We start from the raw sequence: 12,469 nt of genomic DNA, 5'->3' as shown, positions 1-12,469 counted from the left end.
GGGCAACTTTGGCATTGCATACTGACTCAAAGGTGAGAAAGATGAAGCAGAGCGTCTTTAAACTTAGACGCCTGAGGAACCTCCAGGTATTCCCTCAAATACTGAGGAATTTCTACTCCTGCATCGTTGAGAGCATCCTGACGGGGAACATCACTGCCTGATGAACAGGACCACAAGGACCTGCAGAGAGTGGTTTGTTCAGCTCAACATACAATAGTTTCCATTATACCCTGTCTAAAGGATATTTACATATGACACATCATAATGCTGTGATCACACAGCGAAGCGATAGACGCAGCGCTATTACATACAAAGTCAATCTACAGACGCGATTTCAAGACGGGCTGCGCTGCAAGAGCGAAAATCAATCGATATTTGTGTCCAACGTGCGAGTTGAAAATATTAAACTTTTCAGCCGAATCATATTTTGGTTTATTTACGTCTAGCCCGCAAATGACGCCACAGACATGGACATTGGAATACTCAGCAAGTAGAAGTGATTTCATTAGTGGGTCATATGATCAATCATCATTGTTTTAACTACCTATTTGATAGATATTAACTTAAAAGGCAATTCAATAGATGGAAATCTTACAGAGTATAACTTTAAATACGCCTCAAAACCAACGTTGATTGCTCCAAATTGTGTTTTGTGTTCTGTTTTCTCTCCGTAGTTTCCAGTGTTCCCGTTTTCCCGTCCGTCTCCCGATCTCCCGTCGTCTCCCCGTTCTTGTATTTCCGTGTTTGTTTAGTTAGTCTTTTGTTTGATTATCTGTAGTGTATTTCCGTTTGTATTATTAAACGTTTAATTTGTAACTTTCTTTTGTCCGTGTCTGCATTGAGTCCACCTTTGTGTTATTCCTGTACCGTTCATGACAGATCTGTGAATAAAAAACAGTGCAGCTCACAAGATCAGGATGGACTCACAAGACTAGGGGATCACCACAGCTGCCATTGTTGCAGTTCTTGGCTACATCAAGGAAACTGGACTGTTCGAATGGTTATAATATAAAGGATATAACAATGACCTGTGGATGACAGCCTTTAGGCATCTAGTCTGTCGGAATTCCAAAACAAGAAGAAAGCCGTCAATGCAGACTGAAGCGTATCCTGGTCTGATCTACAGGAAAGCCATGGAGGCAGGTCAGCACCCTCTACAGCTACGGAGGTTAAATCACTGACGGCCTTATCTCACTGCAACACAACAGCTCTTTTAAGAGCCACACACTTCATCTGAGAGCTCATTTCTGTTCTTTGAAGCATTCAGATCCCTTGTTAGCATTAGCATCACTTCCTATTTAGCACAACTGAGTACAGCTGCTACCTGACTGCCTCGACGCTCTAAATGCATGATTGCATCTAATGCTTGCAGTGTGATCACAGCTTCAAAGTTCCCGACCATCTTGGTAACATCTTGGTCTTTTCTCCCTGTTGATGTCAGTAGGAAGGTACCGGATACACCAGGCCAGCACTGAGAGCTTCTCTGGACTCTAGGAGTCTTAATGATGACACTGCTTATATTTAATTAGAATTGTAGTTTATATAATTTCACATGACAAATAAATATGTTGGTTGGATTAATAGCCAATATTTGAGACAAACTTGTGACTAAAATGAATAACTCTGAAAAGCAAAACAACAAAACATACAGAGCACGTAACAGAGGTGAAAAAAATCTTGTTTGAACGTTTAACTGCACTCTATCCCATTGGGCCAATCAGTGTAATTTGCAAAATGTTGGAACAGAGAGATGTTATACATCATTTCCCCTAGTTTCATCTAAGTTTAATTAGCTAAAGGATACTCTACAAGCTGGAAGGAGACAGAAATAAACAAACATGAATGAAAGACAGATGCATAGACTATATTTCTTGTGGTTACTCTGTGGGGAAAAACTCTCAACTTGGACTTTTCATGACCCTACAATACCATGTGTCCACATCTGGGTTCAGAAGCTCACAGGCAGGTTTGGCTTGGCCAGTGGAATTGTTGGCTGGACTAAGTAAATGTGTGTGAGTGAGAAAGAATAACATAACATCCACTGGCTCCCACCAGAGATGCACCCTATCTCCTCTATTGTACCTATTATACATTAATGTTTGTTGCTGCATATGTGTAAACCATCACATCTTGAGTTCTGTTGAGGAAACTTCATAGCAAGCCTTCTAAACAGAGAGCAAATGTTCCCATGGTCCTGCTGTTGATTTTCTTTTTTTAAATTTGTGTCATGAATCTTTTTATGTCAAAGACTGAGGACATTTGTGTTGATTTTAGACATTCTCTCTAAATATGTTCCAACACCATTTCTCCTTCCTGATACTGACTCCAAAACCAGTACAACCAGGTCTAACATACTGGGTAAATATCAGTGGCGGCTGCTGCTCTTTCAAGGAGGGGAAGCTCATTTTCCCGGCCTACATCATAAATGTGTTTGTTTATTTATATGTAAAAAAATAAATACCTTCGTTCCTTTTCAAGAAAATTATCTGTGACCTTGTTGTACCAACTAGGCGTCTTTCCCAGGAACTTGACCAGTGTCCTCTCAATGGCCAGCGGCTCATTCTCTCACTCTGCGGTTTCTTTCATGGAGGGGAAGCTCATTTTCCCGGCCTACATCATAAATGTGTTTGTTTATTTATATGGAAAGAAATATATACCCTTCATTCGTTTTCAAGAAAATGATCTGTGACCTTGTTTAACCAACTAGGCATCTTTTCCTGGAACTTGACCAGTGTCCTCTCAATGGCCGGAGGCTCATTCTCTCACTCTGCGGTTTCTTTCCCCAACGAGCAGAAGCACAGTAGCCTGGCGCAGCAGCTCTAGCTGGGCCAAGGCCATTTTAGCAGCCTAGCTCTGCTAGCCATTGAGAGGACACTGGTCAAGTCCCTGGAAAAGATGCCTAGTTGGTACGACAAGGTCGCAGATCATTTTCTTGAAAAGGAACAAAGGGTAGAATTTACATAGAAATAAACAAACACATTTATGATGTAGGCCGGAAAAATTAGCTTCCCCCCCTTGAAAGACCAGCAGCCGCCACTGATATACCATATATATATGACCTGGCTCAGGTTAAAACTCAGGTTGTAAAATATAAACAAATACATATAGAGAAGGAATGTCATAGAACTTAATTATCTAGTTTGACAGTCATAATGGCAAAATAACATAAATAAGCCTCCTTGAACAGATTCTATTTCTTGTCTAAATAAGATGGTATTGGATTAGTGCCTCTGTCATTGTCAAACTCATATGTGCTTAATAAGGTATTTGATGTCTGCAGCAAAATAACTGGCATTGCACAGGAAGCTCTGCAGGATCAAACAGTTATTTCCTGTCTAATTGTTCCCTTCGTTTAGATCAACAGTTTCAATTTCTGCCATCTGAAAGTCTCCTTAGACTTCCACAAGCTAAAACAGCTAAATTCAAACTTTATACCCTCTGCCATCACCCTCCTAAACTCTAGGAGTATAAAGCTATGCATAATGGTTTCATTCTTATTGGTTCTTAAAATCGTTTTAATAAATTACTATTTTTACTGTGTTTTTATGTTTTTCAGTGCTTTATTCACACACACAAAAATCGGAACAGGGGTTGATTTTTCCATTTGTGTGCTTGTGTAAAGACCCCCAAATGGCTCCTATTAAGAGACACGCTTACGACGCAGAGTTTAAACTCAAGGTGATTAGTCACGCAGTACAACACGGGAATAGAGCAGCAGCGAGAGAGAACATTAACAAATCAATGGTGCGGAAGTGGAGGAAGCAACAAGATGACCTGCGCCAAGTAAAGAAAACTAAACAGAGTTTCCGAGGGAACAGAGCGAGATGGCTACAGTTGGAGGACAAACTCGAACAGTGGGTTGTTGAACAGAGAGCAGCAAGTAGAAGTGTCAGTACAATCACTATTCGACTGAAGGCAACAGCGCTAGCACGCAAACTTAACATCAATGAATTTAGAGGCGGTCCTAAACGTAACCCCAGCCTCGACTGTAGCGTCTATTCTATGCGCCTTGTAATGCGGTGTGCCTTATATATGAAAAAAGTTTCAAAATAAGTCTTTCATTGAAGATGCGCTTTATAACTTGGTGCGCCTTATAGTGCGGAAAATACGGTAATTTATTCGTCACACCCAAGGTGTGTAAAGGCCTTTAGTGTATTTATGTGAGCTTAATGTATGCATAACCAATTGCCCCACTGGGTAAAAATAAAGTTTGCATGCCTTCACTCAGTGAAATTGAGCCCTAGTACTACTGGCTTCAAGTTCTTCTCCAAATGAATCTGATTAACACCTCAAAGAGAATAGATGCTGTGTCTCTCAATTACTCCTGTCCTCCACACTTTTCTGAAAAGGGCTTTCTTTTCTGTCACATTATATCTTGACTTCAGACTGTGAGAAATAAATTGTCCTGCTGCAGTGTGCTGCTGCCTCATGGAGCTTTCATCCTTATGCCCATCATTTGTAGTAACTGGCTGCATGTGTTTTTAGATGGAACCAGGCAGAATGTGTATGCATAAAAACGGTATATTTTAGATCTTGGAAACTTCTTTCTGTCATTGTGCGCTTGTGTGTTTTTCTCAGCAAAATGTTATGTAATACAGCCGATCTTTATGGTTCTCACTTAACCCCAGGATAAAATGTGCGTTTACCACTCTGCTCACTTCAGCCAGTGTGTGTGTGTGTGTGTGTGTGTGTGTGTGTGTGTGTTTGTGTGAATGCTGTGGGTCACATTGCATGGACCCAGTACAGCCAACTGTTGTTGGCAAAGTGTGCGATGCTCACATTAGAGAAATGAAAGGGCTGGCTGCCGGATGGAGCTGTAGGCAGATGTTGAGAGGCAGCTTCCCAGAGGGCAGAGAGGATTAGCAGTTTAGGAACATGCACTCTCCGCTCTCTGCTGCTCCTCTCATCTTTACTTTCAGTGGAATATTATTGCTCCTGACAGAATGTCACTTCCGGATCTGACATATTAGCCCCACTGTGGATCCCTGGTGTAAGTTTACCATTTATTTGGTCTGGTTTTACAGTACTAGGTACAGGGGAGAGTGTACCTATGTTCCCTGGGTCCTATATTCCCCAGGGAACGTAGGACCCCCCTTTTTTTTTTTTTAAAAGGTCCAATGTTCCCCGCTTTTCACAAAAAAGGGCCTATGCTTGTCCCCTTAAAGGTCCTATGTTCCCCGCTTTGTTTGTGACCGGGGATCAGTGGAACTTTTTTTTAAAAAAGGGTCCGATTATGGAAACGGCAAAATGCGCTAAAAACCTTTTTACACTGACTTGAGGTGGAAGAGTTGATACACTAAATGGGATATGTAAACACCTATGCCGAATAAGTAACTGATATAGTGAACATTTAACTCATATGGTTGATCAGCTCTTTGCGCTCTCATATTTTATGATATTTTCATAATGTGTCTTATGTGGCAAATTGGGACATCAAAAAAGCCATTGAGACAATTTCTTTTTCATGTATGAACTATTAACGTAGATTTCCCGGAAAGTCGCTAACAGACCGCCTCGGCCAACACTGATTAGCTCAGGCGGCAAGTTGGATGCATTAAAACGTCTTTTTTAACCACTAGTACTGCTCCAAATCACACCAAACTTCTGCAGTAGCATGATAATAGTCCTGACACATAAAACGAAGCACCAACAATGTAGTATGTGAACACAGAGTTTATTAAAAGAGTGTTTTGTAAGACTTACCTACTGGCCCCTGTACCAGCTCCTCTCATAGTAAAGTCCATTCAAGTCAGTTACAAAAGTCAATCCAAAAGGAAGGAGCCCATTGGTGCTTTCTTTTCTTTGTAGGGACTCTTATCATGCTACTGCAGAGGTTTGGTGTTATTTTGAGCAGTATTAGTGGTTAAAAAAGACGTTTTAATGCCTTCCCCATACTTCCCAGAGCTAATCAGTGTAAGCCACGTACGTCTGTTAGCAACTCTCCAGGATTTCTCTGTTAATAGCTCATGCATGAAAAAAACTGTCTCGATGGCTTTTTTGATGTGTGTACTGTCAGTGTTGAAAAAGACCATGGGATGATTTTACGCAGGAATTTCTCTTTAAATACTTCTGTGCTATTCAATTTCAATTCAATTTTATTTATAGTGTCAAATCATAACAAAAGTTATCTCAGGACACTTTACAGAGTAGGTAAAGACAGTGTGGTCTTTACCTACTCTGTAAAGTGTCCTGAGATAACTTTGTATCTATGACTATGACTTATTTATGATTTACATAGACCCAAAAATTCCTCCGTAGAGTACGGTGGCAACGAAAACCTTCCCTATAACAGACAGGAACGTCGGACAGACCCAGCTCTGTGGAGGACATCAAGGAGAGAGAAATATAGGAAAGACGGACAGATGGACAGAGAGAGACAGACAGACACACTTTCAGAGATGTGTGTAACATCCTTACATTTACTCAGCTGTTCAAAATCAATGGCAACAGTATTAAATAACTTGAATCTGCTTCATAAATAAGTCATAAATGCACAGTTTTTTGACAAAAAGTGTATTAACCATTGAGATGCCCTCAATTCTCCTTGGAAAGAAGACCTGTCCTGTCAGTCAGAAAACACTGCAGTCAACCAACATCCTGCTCTGTGTCCCTGTGTCCCTGGCCTCTGAAAAGAAACAAATTAATAATTCAAAGTCATCTCGTGTCATCAGGTCACCAGTCCATTTCCTCGTTCAGTAGAAGTTTGATGTGTGTGTGTGCGTGTGTGTGTGTGTGTGTGTGTGTGTGTGTGTGTGTGTTGTTAACATAGATGAGATTTCAGTTTGGTGTGAGAGAGGTGAGAAGGCTCAAATTAAGAGAGGCCTCATCTGTCCCTCTTTTTTACTGGCTGTCCTCAGGGGGAAGTCAGTCTATCTGGGAGACTGAATGTGAGGCTGTCTGCACAACCCATCTATCACTTTCAGTCAGAGGTGGCCATCAACATGTCCATGTAATGAGTTTGACATTGGCATGGACATCCTGTCAGGAGGAAGCCTGAGAGGAAACACAGCAGAGCTTTTAAAGATGACAGATCTTTCCACACTGTCAATCAAACAGCTCTGCATTGTTATGGACTCACTATCTATTTGTCATCTGTATACTCTTGGTACCGTGTAACTCTGTCTGAATGTATATATTCTATCAACATGTCTTAGTAGAAAAATGACATTAGGGGTTATTTGTCATTGCCTTTGGAATCAACCAGTGTTGGGCAATAACACATTACTAATGCCCCTTTCATGCAAACATGAAATGATCTAGATATTACTCTGTAAATCAGTCTGACTGGACATCATCCCTGGTACAAAGTGTTCTCCTAGTGAACCCGTGTGCAAATACCAGAGTTGGTCACAAGTCACTTTTTGCAGGTCCAAGTCAAGTCCCTACATGTCTGAGGGGAAATCCAAGTCAGGTCTCAAGTCTCTGAGGGCAGCAAGTCCTTATCCAGTCTATTATGGTTTTAATAAATAATAATATAAAGTTGAAGTGCAATCATATTGTATAATGACACAAAGTCCCAATTAATGACAGTTAATAATCTACTGTAAATAAACAAAGGTTGCTGCTCTCTTGACCTGAACTAATTACAGATACACCTTAAACTCCAGGTCCTGCTCTCATTGAATGATTTTAAAGAAGTTTGAAATAACTTGGAGGCAGACACATCTGGCTGTAGATACTCTGCATGATATATTCATGATCCTCTCCAGAAATCATCCCCGTATTGTGGTGGAGAGGTTTGTGTGTCCCTGTGAACCTGAGGCCTGTGTTGTCTGAAGCCTGATGCTCCTGGTAGGGTCTCCCATGGCAGAGTGGTCTGGGGCAAGGGTGGTCTCGGACTAAGAATGGTTCAGAAAGACTCGAGGGACAAACAGAAGAGAGGAAGAAAGACCCTGCCCGAAGAAGCCTGGGGTCCCCGAGGGCTCGCTGGCAAGCATCTGGTGGCCAGGTTTGCCATTGAGCCCAGCCAGGCACAGCCCAAAAAAGTAACATGGCATCTCCCCCCTCTCATTCCTGTTGGCCCACCACTCAAAGGGAGAACTGCTGGGGTCAGGTGCGCTGCTGCACGGGTGGCAGTGAAGGCGAGGGGCCTTGACGGACCAGACCCAGGTAGCAGAGGCTGGATCTGGGGATGTGGAATATCACCTCTCGGTGGGGGAAGGAGCCGGAGCTTGTGCGGGAGGTGGAGCGCTAACAGTTAGATCTGGTGGGGCTTACCTCCACGTACAGTCTCGATTCTGGAACCGTACTCCTAGATAGGGGCTGGACCCTATTCTTCCCTGGAGTTGCCCCGGGTGTGAAGCGACGGGCAGGTATGGGGATACTCACAAACCCTGGCTGAGCGCTGTGGTGTTGGAGTTTACTGCAGTGGACGAGAGGGTCACCTCCTTACGCCTGCAGGTGGTAGGGGGGAAAACTCTGACTGTTGTTTGTGCATATGCACCAAACAGCAGTTTGGAGTATTCAGCCTTCTTGGAGACGCTAAATGGAGTCCTGCATGGAGCTCCAGGTGTCTGCGATGGAGACACCTGGAGAGGCGTGATCTAAATCTAAGCAGTCATCTGTAATTAGATTTCTGTGCTGGTCATGGATTGTCTATAACAAACACCATGTTCGAACATAAGGATGCTCATAAGTGTACGTGGTACCAGAGCATCCTAGGCCAAAGGATGATGATTGATTTTTTGATCGTATCATCTGATCTGAGGCTGTATGTTTTGGACACACAGTGAAGAGAGGGGCAGAGCTGTCGACTGATCACCATCTGGTGATGAGTAGGCGGGGGCGGTATTGCAGTTGCTCAACGAGAGCTGAGCCAGAAGGCAAAGCTCTCGATCTACCGGTCAATCTTCGTTCCTACCCTCACCCATGGTCATGAAAGCTGGGTCATGACGGAAAGAACAAGGTAATGGGTACAAGCGGCCGGAATGGGTTTTCTCAGGAGGGTGGCTGGAGTCTCCCTGAGAGATAGGGTGAGATGTTCAGCCATCCGTGAGGAACTGGGAATAGAGCCGCTGCTCCTTTGTGTTGAAAGGAACCAGATGAGGTGGTTCGGGCATCTGGTAAGGATGCTCCCTAGGCGCCTCCCTAGGGAGGTGTTCCATGCACGTCCAGCTGGAAGGAGGCCTCGGGGAAGACCCAGGACTAGGTGGAGAGATTATATCTCCACGCTGGCCTGGGAACGCCTCCGTATCCCCCAGTTAGAACTGGTTAATGTGGCCTGGGAAAGGGAAGTTTAGGGTGCCCTGCTAGAGCTACTGCCCTCGCGACCCAATCCCAGATAAGTGGTTGAAGATGAGTAAGTGATATCCATGATAATGTTGGATTTCGATATACATATAAATATGTATATTTGCTGATTTCACTTGTTATTTTATATATTTTTATTGCATTATAGTCATGTATTTTATAGCGGCAACTCATTATGTTTGTCAGAAACGTTGTCGTGCTGCTGTCTGTCTCAGGACACTGAAAAAAAAAAAGTTTAATGTCAGCAAGCTCTTCCTGTGAAATAAATAAAATATCCTCGAGCCTCTTAAACGCAGTGTAATGGTTAAAGCTAATAAGACAGTAACATTAACGTTACATAGTCAACAATAAACCTGTAAAATAAACTTGCCTTTAACTGACATTAATAATTAACAAGTATTTCTCCCTGTTTAAACACTGGCACTAGCAAGAAAACACTTTTCAAAAATATGTAGTTTAACAAACGCCAATCTAAAAGTTAACCTCTCACAAAGCTAACATTAGTAACATACTAACATTAGTCAAAAGCTAACGTTGATAGTTTATGCAGCGTTTATGCAGAGTTTATACAGAGTTTAACATACAGAGGTCACATTCTGTGATTCTTTTGTTTCAACTTTCAAGTTATTAAAGCCAAACAATATGACAAATGGTAATGAAACTGCTGCAGCAGACCGGGGTGAAGTTAGTTTTACGTTGGATATTCGGATAGGCTGGGACCAGAGTGAACATCCGTCAAATATCCAAACTAGAACTCACTTCACCTGGGTCATTGGCAGCAGATGATGTGCTCTCCGTGTCATCTGTGGAGTGTGGCCAGAGAATAACTTTCTGGTCCTGATGTTAATGCTCGAAAGTACATAAATAAAAAGATTGTGCACTCTCACTCCCGAGTCGAGTCTCAAGTCATTGGGGGACGAGTCCAAGTCAAGTCTCAAGTCACATATGTGTGCGACTTAAGTGTGACTTAAGTCTCAAACTCCAGTCCCCATCTCTGGAAAATTATACAGTCGCTTATTGCCTGGTGTATTCGCAAACAGCAAGCGTATTGATGATCCTTCCAACGGTTGCAACAGTTGTGAAATCAAACCCCACATCAGTTGACTGATTCAGTTTAAGTTTTAAAGTTTGTGGAAATGAAGTAGGCCCATGGATCTTGTTTACTTGAGTTGTTTTTTTTAAAGCCCAATGATTGGCTGACCTGGTTTTATCTTTCCATAACGAACAGACTTTGTAGGATCCACAGACATTTTTCACAAACTCTGTTAAGGCTGAAATTACTTCAAAGGAACATATAATGAGTGCATAATTTCTGTTTATGCCATAAGCTATATTTTAAGCCACTTGATCACTTGGTTACATCTGAAAAGACTGTGAATATGCTGGAGGATTACTGGGTGGATCAACACCAGATTGACAATCCTGACAACAAGCTTGAAGGATGATGATCTGCATCTTCACATGCAGACTCCTAACTTTGATTGCACAAGTTAATTTGCTCACTGACATCTGGAGATGGGCTGAAGTGAACAGATTCACCCTTACATTTATTCACCTTTGCCCACAATGCAACAGCTAATTTCAAAGTTTCAAGTGTTGGGCCCACGCTCCTTGTCGTCGTCCATCCTTGTGAGCACCGCATCTCAGGAACGCCTTTCTCAGGAACTATTTTCTTCAAATGTGGCACAAACATCCTCCAAAACACATATTTGTCCATCACTCAGGAATTCCCTCACTAATTCTGATATTTCACACTAATTTTTAAAGTTAAATAAATATTTAAATGTTTTAGGATAAAATGATGAAGTGATGACATATATCCAAAAGGTCAAAATAAATGTCACTGTGACATCATGTTTCATAACTCAGGAACAGAAGAAGAGACTGTTGTGTTCTTTACTCAAGGAAAACCGTACTACTTCTTAAAGTTTAAAAAGTGTATTGTAAAAAAACAATAAAGAATTTTCCGCTTGGCTGAGGGGTCTCTCTAGGGTCAGAAATCGCAGTCACCTTGGCTTTCAGCCAAGCTGTTGCTGCAACCGATGAGCCAGAAAGAGCCCCATCCCCCTTTCTTCACAAATAATTTATACAGCAATAAAGTTCATTGAGATGTTGTGATTGGCTCAGAATGTTGCTGAGGCAGTCCCTGGTTCAGGCTTTAGATTGCTAATCACTCCCACTGGCTCTCATTCGTTCACAAGTTAAATCCTCCTCCCCCTGATCACAAGGTTCCTCCAATGAACAGCCAGCTCCTGTAGAAAGAACACTCCCTACTCTGAAGCATCCAGCCTTCTGAGCGGCTGACCGCACCTAGTTTATAAACATGAGCTTTTCTGCAACATCCTTTAATTATTCCATCTGTGTTAAGTTGATAATAATGTGAAAACATGATAAATCATTTTTATTTACTTTCTGTATGTACACAGTGAGTAATAACAAGACTGGCAAAAATCAACACCATGTGTACAAATCCCAACAAGACATTGGGTCAGGTACTGAACTGGTGACACTAATTTTCAAACTGTGCTGATTGTAGAGATCTGTGCTGACGGGAAGATATGCAGCATCCATGTTTCACCCAAAAATACACTCGTGCTATCTATATTGTGATATACTGTAACTGCAGGACTGCAGTTCTCTCTTTGCATAAGAAAGAGTGAAATTATTCTTTGCATCGGATTCAGTTCTTTTGACAAGCAGGCTAAGACTGAACACTGATCTTTGACCATTTGTTTGGCAAAATCAATTGCAGCAAAATCTTAATCCTTAACCTGTGGAGGCAGAGGCATCTCATTGTGGTAAAGGTAAAGAAGAATCTGAGTTTTATTGAATCTTCAATTATTTTCACACTCTTTTTTTATCTCTGTGGGAGCCCCACAGTGGAACAGACTTGGGCATTACGCCCTGCAGTAACATAGTACAGGACAAAGATGATACTTGTATTCATAGATTTCTGTTTGGAAGGCGAGTTATATTGTTTTTATATGCTTTAACCTATCAACCAATCAGTAACCATCCCATCTACATCATATTTGGGCGATATTGAAGCTGCAGTAGCAGTTGATTGGTAATAAAACATTTTTTATTGTGAATGTGCCTTTGATATGCCCCACAGATTTCACATCTCTGAATCCAGCTCAAAACAATGTAAACAGCATTTATCAGGCGACAGTGTGCTAACAGTCAGCCAGCCCTCCTGGGACAGGTTTTTAGGGCCTCA

Source organism: Echiichthys vipera (genome assembly GCF_963691815.1).
Source record: "Echiichthys vipera genome assembly, chromosome: 12".
Taxonomy (NCBI): domain Eukaryota; kingdom Metazoa; phylum Chordata; class Actinopteri; order Perciformes; family Trachinidae; genus Echiichthys; species Echiichthys vipera.
Note: the sequence above shows the minus strand (reverse complement) of the source record.